Source organism: Mauremys reevesii, linkage group 14 (assembly GCF_016161935.1).
Source record: "Mauremys reevesii isolate NIE-2019 linkage group 14, ASM1616193v1, whole genome shotgun sequence".
NCBI lineage: Eukaryota > Metazoa > Chordata > Testudines > Geoemydidae > Mauremys > Mauremys reevesii.
In genome coordinates this window covers 11,293,902-11,308,306 of record NC_052636.1, presented here as the reverse complement: position 1 = coordinate 11,308,306, position 14,405 = coordinate 11,293,902, and the positions used below count along the sequence as shown (strand labels likewise).

The following is a 14,405-nucleotide window of genomic DNA, read 5'->3' as shown; positions in this document are numbered from 1 at the left end:
CATATCGGTCCAAGTCTGGGTAAACATGACTCCTGGTGATTATGGATGCACCTATGCTGTGTCAGCCCCAGGGGACTCTAGGTGGGGCTCCAACCCCTCCTGTAAACCTGGCCTCCCTGGAACTCAAACCATCCCCCCCTTTTAAACCAGAGCCAACAGAAACAACAATAATGATCTGGGTAAATGAGACTATTCCTGTTGGAAATGTAACCTCTCTTATTATAAATGGTCCAGATCCAGAAACTGAACTTCCCCCACTTACTCCGAAGACAACCCTGTATTCGGGTGCAAGTGGCCCCCATGATTTATACCCTACAGGTCACCATGAACTGGAATAAGAACAACTTGGCTGAGGTGAAGCCCGAGTGTGCCCCATACAGTTCCACCATATTTGATGCATGGTACCAGGCATTATTACGAGAACATATTCCTGGAAGAAGGACTAGAAGTGTAGCTGATACCATACTGGTGGGAATAGTTACAGGAACTAGTGCCCTGAATTCCATAGACCTTGAAGCACTACGAAATAAAGTTAGTGCCATGGAAACCCTGCACTGCTCAATAACTAAGGGGCAGGAACACCAAATTCCTCAGCTAGTGCAAACAGATATAGATACTGTAGTTCTACAGTGGTATACATGGCAGCATATAAATCACACTTTCTGGGCAGAATATGCTACCATGAGAGAGACTGCAGATGAAACTGCCATTGCTCTGTGGTGCTCAGAACAACAAATCCTTTCCATAATGTTGATGGAGAGGGAAATGGACTGGGTAAGGGCCAAGGATATGATGGTCCTAGTCCCTTTATTGACACGCCATCAAAGTAATCTATTTACACCATATATTGCTGGATGGTACAAACCATTACATTCTTACCTTAATGTACAACAACTGAGCGGAAGTATTTCAGTCCAAGTGCTAAGAGCCCGAGATGCACAGGTAACTACAGTACTTTGGCCAGTCTCAGCACTGCCAGTAATCCAAGGACAACATATTTGGGTTCCCCGGCTAGCTAGAACTTACATGAACGTTAAAGGGGATATAGTAGACCATAGAGGGTGTGAGGAGTGGTCCCCACAACAATGGGTGTGCCACACACTTCCTGTCCTGGAGGAGCCATGCTCCCTCCAAAACAGAGAATTAGTTGCATGTTTCTGGGATGAAATGGATAATTCCTCCACCAAAGTGTATTTTAATGGAAAGAATTGTGTCTGTGTTGTAGGTCTGGAACCTGTAATATGGCAAAACAAATTTCATTCAGATCCCCCGGTGCAGAAATGTATGTGTAATGTCTCCATACTACATACCCCTAAACTAGTATTCTATTTTCCAACATACAAAGAAAAAAATAGATATGGGGACCTTGGACCTGGAAAACCTTGACCCTGATTTCTCCCTAGGCATTAATTGGACAGGCCTATATGGATGGATGTACAACAACAAACAAATTAGTGAACTAACAAAATCCACTCGAGAGAAAATCCAAACCAGAAGTTTGGCTATCCTCCATGAGGGAGGAGAAATACTGAGGGTGGCTGAACAGACAAAACAATTAAGTATCCACCAGTGGTACGATGTGTTTAAAGGTTGGTCACCAGTCCTAAATATAGTTTTCCATCCCATCATTGTTCTATTAGTAATCCTAACTGTTATGTTAGTTCTAACGCTCTGCATGTGCTGCTGGATAAAACAGATGTATTCCAAATTAAAACCACATTCTGAAATCATGACCCAATACATAGCTTTGAAACAGAGATTTTAAAATGGTGACCACTCAAGAATTGTTCTTGAGAGGTCAAAAGGGGGACAATGTAGAGAAATCTCTGTATTAACTATCTCTATGAATCTTTGGGCTTGGCTACACTTGCAAGTTGCAGCGCTGGTAGAGGCTTTCCAGCGCTGCAATTACACCCCGTCCACACCTGCAGGGCACAACCAGCGCTGCAACTCCCTGGCTGCAGCGCTGGCTGTACACCTGGCCAGGTTGGGGTGTAGCGATTGCAGCGCTGGTGATCCAGCGCTGCTCATCAAGTGTGGACACACACCAGCGCTTTTATTGGCCTCCGGGGAATAAGGAGATATCCCAGAATGCTTTTAACTAAAATTACTCCCTTTGTTTTGTTATGCAGCCTGTCTTTGTTTTGTTGTGAACCTCCGGAGCTCCGTTTGGAGCTCCGTTTCTACCGGAGCTGCTAATCAGCTCCTGTTTGCTGTGATCAATCTGTGAACAATCAAATGAGATCCTCCTCCCTGTTGTGAACAGCTCTGTGGAGCTCCTCCGTTGCCGCTGCTGCTATCTAAAAAACAAACATAGCTCCTGTTTGCTGTGATCATCTGTACCTGGCTGTAAACAATCAAATGAGAGGCAGGCAGGGAAACAGCGGGGAGTCGTGCAGGCTGTTTGCAATTAAGAGTTAAGACTAAGGGGTCAGAAAAATGTTCTGATTTTTCAAGTCAGGAAGCTAAACACACAGTGTTGGCTCCAAAAATCCCCTCTCTCTTTCCCCCCGCTCCCTGTCACACTAGACCCCACTCCACCCCCCTCTTTTGAAAAGCACGTTGTGGCCACTTGAATGCTGGGATAGCTGCCCATAATGCATCACTCCCAACAGCGCTGGAAATGCTGCAAATGTGGCCACACACCAGCGCTGGTAGCTGTGAGTGTGGCCACACACCAGCGCTGCTCCTACACAGCTGGATGACCAGCGCTGCAAACTACCAGCGCTGCAAACCGTAAGTGTAGCCAAGCCCTAAATGACGTTGCATTGTGTTATTTTGTATTAAGTATCTTTCTGTATTAAGTATCTTTATGACATTGCATCTTGCATGATGTTATTTTGTATTTCATATGACTTGGCATTGGGCCTCTCTATTTTCATACAACTTTGTATTAGATCCCTATATAGAAAATTGGTAGGAAACTTTGTATCAAATGTTATAGCCCCTAAGGATAGTATAGTTAAAGTAAAAGAAACATGTGCCTTTTTGCTAGAAGTAGAATAAGATCTCCCCCCACCCCACTCTAATCAATTGCCCTCTTGACTGAATGAGGTGTGAATGAGTGAGGCTTGGAAGACACCCACCTCCAGACAGCGACAACAGTTGCAGAGGGAATGGGAGCCAGAGCAAAGGACAATACAACTTGTCAAGTGGGCCCAACAAAGAAGCGCAGACATATTGACGGCCTCAGGGATTAGAAGCCAGCACCTCCTTTAGAAAACACCCTCTGTGAGCAGCACTGGGACAACACCCAAAGAAAAGCAGCACAAAGACCAACGGACACAGACCCAGATTTTGAATCTGGTCTAGATTTGCATAAGAGGGAAGCTGCTATAAACATGAGGTGTCTTGCAGGAGGACCCCGGGTCTCGTCTTGTCACCATCAGAGCATCGATCCGGATCGGTAGAAGCCTGGCTCCAGCCCTCCCCCATCTAACTCACCTGGCCAGTGCAGTTAAGGGGAGCAACTAGTTGGTAACAACAGCAAGACGGAGTGTGTTTGTGTCTGTGTGTGTGTGTGAATGCATGACTGTGAGATATCTCATATGCATAGCATACAGTATTAACTGATACCTGTATTACTAATAAATGTGGCGTTTTGCCTTAATCCCCCTGAACAGACCCTGTATAGTACTTTAAGTACAACGGCCTTATGGCATCACTTGGCCTTGTCCCCACTGTAATGAATAACATGCTGCTGCTAAGGGTTGAACAGCATCATGTTCAGGCAAGGAAATAAAGTCCTTCTCTTGTGTTGTTTTTTGAACAGCAACTTAAGTGCTGAACCTGAGCTGAAGCCCAAAACACCAAGGAGAAAATACCGTAGGAAGAAGCGCTCCTTATCTCCGGAGGACAAGGACAGTGAGGAGGGAGCAGGTGTTCATTAGCACCTGCCTGCAGCACCCTTCCCCTGGGATGTCACAGCCACCCGCACTTACCCCCAGCTACTCCCCACAGGGGGGGCAACGAGACATTGTCTCAGCCCACACTGGAGGCACAGGGCACCCCCCCCCCCGTGCCAGGCCCAGGCTCTCAGGGCTCCCCAGCCCTGGCCTGGGGGGCAGGATCCAGCAGCTCCAGCTCCCTGCTCAGAAAAAAAAGGACCCAGGCATCCTGCACCCCCCACCGCCTCAGTCACTGGGGGGGGGGGTGCAGAGCCCCAGCAGCACAGCGTGTGCACAGGCCGGGGAATGGCACCCCTCCCCCGCAAGTACTAACAGTCCCCCAGCCCGGGCAGCATTCCCCGCAGAGACCCTCCAGCCCACCGAGAGGGCGGCTAGAGCGGCAAGCACCACCCGAGCCTCTGGACGTGTCAAGCGAGCCGTTCACTCTCCGGCACACGCCGCGACCCCCGCCCATCGAGGTCATCCGAGGGAGCAGCTGGAGGGGCACTGGGAGGGGCAGGGCATCGGGAAGGGGAGGGAGAGGGAGCGGTAGAGGGAGGGGAGGAGCCCAAAAGTAGTGTGGGGGGCCATGGGGGGCAGAGAGCAGCAGGTTCACCCCATAGCTCAGCTTGGGGAGTGGAGTGGGGGGAAGCCCATGTAGCAGTCTTCTAACTCCCCTCCCCCCAGCAGCGAGCTCTCCCCCAGCCCCTGGGGTGGGCACCATGCTGTCCCAGCAGAAAGCCAGCCTGGCCGAGCCCCGCTGTGCCAGCGCCTCAGCCCACGTGCGAGTGTGCGTCCGCCTGCGCCCCTGCAGCCAGGGGGACCCCTGCATCCGCGGCCTGGATTCCCACTCCGTGGAGATCATCCATTGGAGGAACAAGATGGAGACTGTACAGTACGAGTAAGTGGGGTGGGGTGTCCCCGGGTGGGGTGTCTCCAGCTGGGGGTGCCCCTGGGCTGAGCTCCTCCCTTGCCATCACAGCATGCCCTACCCTGGTCTCCAGGTTCGACACCGTCTATGGTGATCAAGCCACCCAGAATGACATCTACACCGGCTCCGTGCGGCCTGTCCTGTGCCACCTGCTGGAGGGGCAGAACGCCAGTGTGCTGCCTATGGACGCACCGGTGCTGGTGAGTGAGGGGGAGGCTGAGCCCAGAGGCGGGGCAGGGGGCTGTGGAAGTTGAGGAAGTCATTTCTTGCCTCCCACCCCAGGTAAGACGCACACCATGCTGGGCAGCACAGAACAGCCAGGTGTGATCCCACGGGCGCTGCGGGATGTCCTGCTAATGACACGGGAGGCGAGCCGCTCACCCGGGGCTGAGGAGTTGGACTTCTCCGTCTCCATGTCCTACCTGGAGATCTACCAGGAGAAGGCAAGTATGGGAGTGGGGAGGACAGGACTAGGGGTGGGGGAAGAATTGTCCAGCCAGCTGCTGGACCCACTGTTGCAGATCCCCAGGATGGGTACTAAGACCCCAGCTTTGGAGCAGTCTCTGGGAGGGCCCCCTTCATTGAGCCAGACTCCCAAGGGGTCCAAATCTTCTTCTAGGGGAAGCCACAGGCCCCGCCACCTCCTTAGGCTGGAGGAGCCTGCCGCCCCCTGAGTCCCGCTGAGACCCCAGAGGAGACTTGTACCATCTCCGGCAGCATTTGCAGAGCCATGCAGCCAGCGCTGGTAACAAGGGGTTCGTTAGCCGGCTGGACAGTGGGGCAAATCCTTGGTTAGCCAGAGAGAGAAGTTACAGCCCAGCCCATCCTGGTCAGCCCAGCTCTGCTCTGACCTCCTGTAATCGGTTGAGCCGGGGCTCAACCCTCCTCTCAGCCGGAGGGGAGCCACACCAACTCACTCCTCGTCTCCTGTTGAACCAGCTGAACGACAGTCAACAGGGTTAGAAAGCTCAGGCCCTCTGGTGCAGGGGCTGAGCAACGATCAGTACAATAAGGTCAGGCCCTCGGTGGCAGGGGCTGAGCAGCAGTCAGTTCAATGAGCTCAGGCCCTCGGTGGCAGGGCTGGGCAGTAAACAGTACAATAGGCTCAGGCACTTGGTTGCAGGGGCTGGGCAGTAAACAGTACAAGGAGCTCAGGCCCGTTGGAGCAGGGGTGAGCAGCCAAGAGTCACTAAGCTCAGGCCCTTCTGGTGCAGGGGCTGAGCAGTGAACTAACAGTAGGCGTATAGACCCAGGTCCCTACAGCTGGGTGAGGGGGAAAACTGCCACCCGCGAGTAGGGGGGACACAGGCCCACCCACTCCATTGTGTCCCAGCCCAGGGCCCTAGCAGCGGCTATCACTGCCGCTGGTCAGTGGGGTCCTGACCGCAACACACTGACATCAGGACCTCTGCCTCTGTAGCCTGACAGGGGTCGGCTACCCCTAGGCTACTTTCCATTTCCCCCTCAGGGCCTACCTCATCGGTTGCACCGGATCCAGGCCAGTCAAGCTGCATAGGCTCCTCGGGACCAGGGCTTGGTGGCAGGTCCGGTAGTTCCTCCGGGAAGTCCAGCCAGGTGTGCTCAGGCGGCTCCTCTGGGTAGCAGCAGGGACAGGGACGCTCCAGCAGCCCCTCTTTGTAGTGGGCGCCAGGGAGTTCCAGCGGCTCCTCCGGGTACCGGTAACGGGGAGGCTCCGGTGGCTCCTTGTCAAAAACAGGCGCGAGGAAGCTCCAGCCAGTCAGGGCAGCTGCCTCAGGCCCTGGAGGGTTCCCAGTCAGGAACTCCCACCAGCACATCTGTTCCCAGCAGTGGCTGGGCTCCAAGTGAGCTCTGGCGGCCGGCTTTTATACTTCCTGTCCCGCCCCTTGACTTCCAGGGGGCGGGGACAGGTGGTGGTGGCTCCGCCCACTTGGGTGTCTGCGAGGGCACTCCCTCTGCTGGGCAGGAGGGGAGCCACACCCACTCACTACACCTCCCCTTGGCCCGGTTCAGGTGTGTCCTCAAAGCCCTCAGCAGCTGACCTTTAACCAGCTGCACCTCCCTGGCCCTGCTTCTCCAGCTAGGTAAACGCTGCCGAGAGGTGGGCCGGCCATGGTCTGCCCAGGTGACTGGAGTTGCCGTTGTCTTCCCAGAAACACCACTGATGGGGCCTAAGGCTCCATACAGCTTGGAGCCATTCATACCTGTGGGCCGACAGACCTTCTCCCCACTGCGTTGATGGTGCAGCATAGAGGGGAAACCGAGGCACACAGGCTTCATCAAAATATGACCCAATTCCCACCCACCAGTCCGGGTGGGGCTGGCAGGTGTATGTGGGGGGTGAACCAGGAGGGAGATGCACTGGTAGGTGTCCCCGTTTGGGGGAGACAAGGCCCTGCACCCATTTCCTGCGATTGACCATGACTCTCAGCCAGCCAGTAACAGAACGTTTATGAGATGAGAGGATCACAGTTCAAAACAGAGCTTGTAGGTACAGACAACAGGAGCTGCCTCAGTTAGGTCCATCTTGGGGGGGGGCAAGGAGGCCAAGAGCCCTATCTGGGCTCCCCTCCATTTTCCCAGCTAGCTCCAAACAGACTCTCAGCCCCTCCTCTCTGGCCTTTGGGGTGTGGGGGTGCTGGGAGCCCTGACGGTCCAAGATAGGGGTGGGGGGGTTGGGAGCCCTGGTGGCCTGGGTGTAGGGGGGTGGGGTGGGGGGAGCCTGGGTGGGGGGCAGTGGGAGTCTTCCCCTGATGTTCCCCCAACTCAGGTGCTGGATCCGTCCCAGCAGGACCTGTCGATCCGGGAGGACCGGGACCAGAACATCCTGATCCCGGGGCTGACTGAGCGGGAGCTGAGAAGCTTCATGGACTTTGAGCGGCACTTCCTGCCGGCCAGCCGCAACTGCACGGGAGCCTCCACTCAGCTCAAGGACCGCTTGAACCGCAGCCACGCCGTGCTGCTGGTGCGGGTGGCACAGAGCCAGCGGGCATCCCCCCACTGCCGCCACGTGGCTAAGCTCTGCCTCGTTGACTTGGCTGGCTCCGAGGACAACTGGTGCACTGGCAACCGCGGCCTGCGGCTCAAGGAGAGCGGAGCCATCAATGCCTCCCTGCACGTGCTCAGCAAGGTTGTGGAGACCCTCAACCAGGGGCTGCCCTAGGTGCCTGTACTATTGGGTGGACCCTGCTCCTGCCCTGAGGGGTTTAAAAGCAGCCTGGCAGGGCTTGAGAGCTGCTGCTCTTGGCTGGGCTGATTGAGGGAGTGGCTGCAGGTGAGGCCATGCCCCAAACTGAGCAACAGCTGGCCCCTATAAAAGGCCAGGGAAGCTAGAAGCCAAGACAGTCTCTCTCTGCATTCAGAGGTACAAGGGCCTGACTGCAGGGAGCTCAGATAAGGTACCTAGGGTGAAGCAGGGCTGGGGAGCTCCAGCCTAGAAAGCCCCAGGCTGCGGCCTAGCGAAGGACCAACTGGTACTAGGGGTTGCAGAGGACAGCCCAGGGGTAGGCTAAGGGAGTAGGTCCAAACCCCTTTGCCTGTGAGGAGTAGGCTGATACTGCAGTCTGCCCCAGAGCGTGGGGCTAGACAATGACTGGCAGTAGCTGCTACTGAGGCAAGGTGGGGCTAGAGGGTGGGGGTTCCCCAAGGAGGGGAGACCCTGAAAGAAAGGGGTTACTGCCAGGGGCAGCACCCCATGTGAAAGGGCACCAGGTCCAGGGAGGGACATGGGGGCCAGAAGACAGGCAGATCACCGGCCTGCAGAGGGCGCTCCAGCACTGGACAGAGCTAATTCCCAGAGTCACCAGCAGGAGGCGCCGCAGGGGTGAGTCCAACCCATCTACAGTGCCGTACCGTGAGAGCAAGCTCACCCGCCTGCTGCAGGTGTGCCGGGGTCCTCCCAAGGGTGGGGGAGGAGTGGATGCTGGGGTCCAATCCTGGAGGGGGGTGGTGCAAACAGCAGGATGCTGTCCTGGCTCTGCTCCCACCTGCTGTTCTCCTGCAATGGAGCCGGGAGCTCTTGGGCGTCAGAGGCTCAGCATCAAACTCTCAGATGTGGGGCCTGGAGCAGAGAGAGCCAAGGGGACAAAAACCAGATACGGGGAAGGGGCAGCACCAGATGCACAGTCCAATGCCCTGCTCAGCTCTGCTAGCATGGGGGGACTGGTGCAGAACTCCTGGGTTCTCTCTCCACACCGGAAGGGGAGTGGGGGCTGGTGGGCAGAGCAGGGTGGGCTGGGAGCCAGGACTCCTGGGTTCTCTCCCGGCTCTGGAAGGGGAGTGGGGGCTGGTGGGTTAGAGCGGGGGCAGCAGGCAGGTGCTAATGAACATCTGCTCCCCCCCTGTGTTTCAGCCAGAGCCATGGCAGAAGGTCCCACTCACCTGCTGGAGGTTTGCCATCAGAAACTATCCAACTTCTTGAATGAAGTGGAGCATGAGCACTTGGCCTGGCTGCGGGAAATTGAGTTGGAGGCCAGGAAGATGTTCGATAGGTAGGACCATCTGGGTGGCAGAAGGGCTCGTTCGCAGGCTGTTCTGTCTATCTCAGTGGTCAGTACTATGGATCCTTCTGACTTGTGCCACAGGCATCTCCTGAGTCTTGAGCCTATCTGTGCAAATGCGCCCCTGTGAAAAGCAGCCTTTGCTTGGTGTTTTCCTCCTACTGTTTTATAGGACTAGCCAGTGGGAACTTTTAACCATCGCAAGGGAGAGTTCTTAGGGATTGGTTTATAAGGCCAGTCTCAGTGAGATTTAAAACTACTGGGGAGCCTGGCTTTTCCAGATGCTAGTATAGTAAGCGGAGACAAAAAGAAATGTTAGTGATTTACCTTATCTCTATGCTGGGCAGTTTGTTTTAGCCTCTAGTGTTCAGTGTCTGTGGTCTTGCTAGAATGTCCCCTAGCTGCTGATCACAAAGACTTAATAGAATCATAGAATCTCAGGGTTGGAAGAGACCTCTGGAGGTATCTAGTCCACCCCCCTGCTCAAAGCAGGACCAAACCCAACTAAATCATCCCAGCCAGGGCTTTGTCAAGCCTGACCTTAAAGACCTCTAAAGATGGAGATTCCACCACCTCCCTAGGTATCTTGGCCTTATGACATCACTTGGCCTTGTCCCCACTGTAATGAATAACACGCTGCTGCTGCTAAGGGTTGAACAGCATCATGTTCAGGCAAGGAAATAAAGTCCTTCTCTTGTGTTCTGTTTTTTGAACGGCAACTGAAGTGCTGAACCTGAGCTGAAGCCCAAAACAACACCAAGGAGAAAATACCTTAGGAAGAAGCGCTCCTTATCTCCGAAGGACAAGAACAATGAGGGGGGAGCAGGTGTTCATTAGCACCTGCCTGCAGCACCGTTCACCTGGGATGTTACAGCCACCCGCACTTGCCCCCCTGTGGGGAGTAGCTGGGGGTAATGAGACATTGTCTCAGCCCACACTGGAGGCACAGGGCACCCCCCCCCCGCTGCCAGGCCCTGGGGCTGGGCTAGGCCCAGGCTCTCAGGGCTCCCCAGCCCTGGCCTGTGAGGCAGGATCCAGCAGCTCCTGCTCAGAAAAAAAAAAAAGGACCCAGGCATCCTGCCCCCACCCACCGCCTCAGTCACTGGGGGTGGGGTGCAGAGCCCCAGCAGCACAGCGCGCGCACAGGCTGGGGAATGGCGCCCCTCCCCCGCAAGTACTAACCGTCCCCCAGCCCGGGCAGCATTCCCCGCACAGACCCTCCAGACCACAGAGAGGGCGGCTAGAGCGGCAAGCACCACCCGAGCCTCCGGACACGTCAAGCGAGCTGCTCACTCTCCGGCACGTGCCGCGCCCCCCCAGCCCATCGAGGTCATCCGAGGGAGCAGCTGGGGGGTGTGAGGTGGGGAGAAGATGGGGCACCAGGAGGGGACACAGGGAGGGGCGGGGAAGGGCACCGGGAGGGAGGAGGAGGGGAACGGATGGGGGCACTGGGGTGGGGCACTGGGAGGGGCAGGGCATTGGGAAAGGGAGGGGGAGGGAGCAGTAGAGGGAGGGGAGGCGCCTGAAAGCTATGTGGGGGGGCCATGGGGGGCAGAGAGCAGCAGGTTCACCCCATAGCTCAACTTGGGGAGTGGGGGAAGCCCATCTAGCAGTCTAACTCCCCTCCCCCCAGCAGCGAGCTCGCCCCCCCCCCACCACCCCCCCAGCCCCTGTGGTGGGCACCATGCTGTCCCAGCAGAAAGCCAGCCTGGCCGAGCCCCGCTGTGCCAGCGCCTCAGCCCACGTGCGAGTGTGCGTCCGCCTGCACCCCTGCAGCCAGGGGGACCCCTGCATCCGCGGCCTGGATTCCCACTCCGTGGAGATCATCCATTGGAGGAACAAGATGGAGACTATACAGTACGAGTAAGTGGGGTGGGGTGTCCCCGGGTGGGGTGTCTCCAGCTGGGGGTGCCCCTGGGCTGAGCTCCTCCCTTGCCATCACAGCATGCCCTACCCTGGTCTCCAGGTTCGACACCTTCTATGGTGATCGAGGCACCCAGAATGACATCTACACCGGCTCCGTGCGGCCTGTCCTGTGCCATCCGTTGGAGGGGCAGAACGCCAGTGTGCTGCCTATGGACGCACCGGTGCTGGTGAGTGAGGGGGAGGCTGAGCCCAGAGGCGGGGCAGGGGTCTGTGGAAGTTGAGGAAGTCATTTCTTGCCCCCCACCCCTGCTCTGGAAGGGGAGTGGGTTAGAGTGGGGGCAGGTGCAGGACTCCTGGGTTCTCTCTCTCTCCAGGACTCCCTGGGGGGCTTGGCTCACAGCGTGATCATAGCAAATGTCGCCCCGGAGCTACACTTTTACTTTGACACGCTGAGCACGCTGAACTTTGCTGCCAAGACCAAGCAGGGGGTGAACCGGCCCTTCACCCAGGAGACGCTGCAGGCCCCAGGTAAGGCATGGCCAGGCTGGGCTCCATGGGGCTGAGGGATCAATGAGGGGAGACCCCAGCCTGGCCTCACCCTTCTCTTCCCACAGCTGCACCTCCCGAGGACCCTGGAGCTGGCAGTGAGGGTGCTGGCCCCGGAGCCAACAGCCCTCCCGAGGAGGAGCCCCCCGAGGCCGAGACCCTCAGATGAGGGGTGGGAGCCCTGGGGAGGGGCTGTGGGGGGGAGCATGGGGGGAGTTGCTGGGCTAATGGTCTCTTGTCTCCCCAGCTCCCTGCTGCCCCTGGAGCAGCTGGATCCAAGCCTGGTGCAGCGGCTGCTGGCGCTGGAGCAGCTAGAGAAGCAGCGGGGGGGAGGGGGGGAGAGATGGAGGCTGCCACTGCTCAGCATCCCCAGGCAGGAGCGGGTGGCCCTGCAGCCCCAGCTGGAGGAGATGCGCCGTGAGGTGCAGGTGGGTGAGCCCCACATCCCTGAGGACTCTAGAGCCCCACCCCATAGCCTGTTCCCATAGACAGCCCCACAATGCTTCCCTGGTTCCCTCCAGCCTCCAACCCCCTTGTGCCTCCCCACTGACATGGCCTCCCCTGCAGAAGCTGGAGGAGAGGCAGAAGGAGCGGGAGGCCGTGGCTCTGCTGGACAAGGCCTGTCAGCCCCAGCCTCTGCACCACAGTGAGGCCCCTGCCAGGGCCCAGAAACAGGATGTGGTCCTCCCGCTGCAGCAAGGTAAGGGGGCTCAGGGCCCCAATCCTGGCCTGCTCTAACCACTAGACAGCACTCCCTGTAGAGAGAACCCAGTAGTCCTGGCTCCCAGCCCTACCTCTAACCACCAGATCCCACTCCTCACAGAGCTGGGATAGAAACCACTGTGACAAACTGGGAATGTTCTTAATCTTATCTCTGAATATGATGGTGTCTCAGTGTCCCCTATGTAGTTCTTACTACCTAGGTGGTGGGATAAGGGTGTGGGATTGCTGCAGAGCAAGGGGCCAGTGCACCTAAATGCCTGGTACTCTGTCTCCTAGCAACTGATGGCCTGTGCCCCTCCTCTGCAAAGGTGCCAACTGAAGGTGTGGGAGACAGAGGTCAGGTGACCTGGCCCGGGCTAAGGAGCTGAGCAGAGGAGGGAGGGACTGGAGGGGGTTGTTAGTCTGGAGCTGGCTGGGGACGAGGAGTGAGGGCAGACGTGGGGGTCTGGCTCACAGCCCCCCAGAATGGACCCGGCCGAGGGGTCCGAGTCGCTGTATCTACAAGCTCTGTTTTAGACCCCGTTCCTGTCACCACATAAGCCTCTGTTTTACTGGCTGGCTGAGAGTCTGACTGCAAAGTGGGGGGGGCAGGACCCTGTGGCCCGCCCAGGACCCCGCCGGGGCGGGCTCGCTGTGGGAAGCTCACGGAGGGGCAGAGGATGCTGAATGCTCCAAGGTCAGAGCCAGGAGGTGAAGCCGTGTGAGTTTCCTGCCCTGCAGACAGTCTGCTCCATGGGGGAGGAGGCTCCCCAAAGTTCTGACTGGCTTGGTGGGGAGCAGTTCCAGAGCATCGCCCGGTGACTCCGTGACAACCAGGCATCCTGGTTCCCAGCCCCCCGCCCTCCCCACTCTAACTACTAGACCCCACTCCCCTCCCAGAGCCAGGACGGAACCCAGGAGTCCTAGCTCCTACCCAGCTAACCCTGCCCCCTGCTCCGCAGGGCAGACCCCCGTTGGGCAGCAGGCCATGCCCAGTGGAGCCGAAGAGATCCTGGCCATACAGAGGAAGCAGGTGAGAGGGGCTGGGCACAGGGTGCTGGGGGGGCAGTAGGGGTGGAAATGCATCAGGGGGCAGAGTTGGGGGGTTGATCGGCGGGGGGGGCAGCAGGGGTGGAAATGTGCCGGGGGAAAAAATTGGTCCTGCTAGTGAAGGCAGGGGGCTGGACTTGATGACCTTTCAAGGTCCCTTCCAGTTCTAGGAGATTGGTATATCTCCAATTATTACCTATTACCTTTATTACCGTGGCCTTATGGCATCACTTGGCCTTGTCCCCACTGTAATGAATAACATGCTGCTGCTAAGGGTTGAACAGCATCATGTTCAGGCAAGGTAATAAAGTCCTTCTCTTGTGTTCTGTTTTTTGAACAGCAACTTCAGTGCTGAACCTGAGCTGAAGCCCAAAACAGCACCAAGGAGAAAATCCCCTAGGAAGAAGCGCTCCGTAAGAGAGAAGGACGAGAACAACAAGGGGGAAGCTGGTGTTCATTAGCGCCTGCCTGCAGCACCGTTCACCTGGGATGTCACAGCCACCTGCACTTCCCCCCCAGCTACTCCCCACAGGGGGGCAACGAGACATTGCCTCAGCCCACACTGGAGGCACAGGGCACCCCCCCCCCACCAGGCCCTGGGGCTGGGCTAGGCCCAGGCTCTCAGGGCTCCCCAGCCCTGGCCTGTGAGGCAGGATCCAGCAGCTCCAGCTCCCTGCTCAGGAAAAAAAGGACCCAGGCATCCTGCCCCCCCACCGCCTCAGTCACTGGGGGTGGGCGCAGAGCCCCAGCAGCACAGCGCGCGCACAGGCCAGGGAATGGCGCCCCTCCCCCGCAAGTACTAACCGTCCCCCAGCCCGGGCAGCATTCCCCGCAGAGACCCTCCAGCCCACAGAGAGGGCGGCTAGAGCGGCAAGCACCACCCGAGCCTCCGGAGGCGTCAAGCGAGCCGCTCACTCTCCGGCACGCGCTGCGCGCCGCGCCCCC

General features: G+C 57.5%; 1 pseudogene; it reads left to right on the top strand.

Annotated features, from left to right (window-relative positions):
* The first annotated feature begins 324 nt into the window (after positions 1–324).
* LOC120381413 lies at positions 325–12,038 on the top strand (annotated as a pseudogene).
* Positions 12,039–14,405: the final 2,367 nt, after the last annotated feature.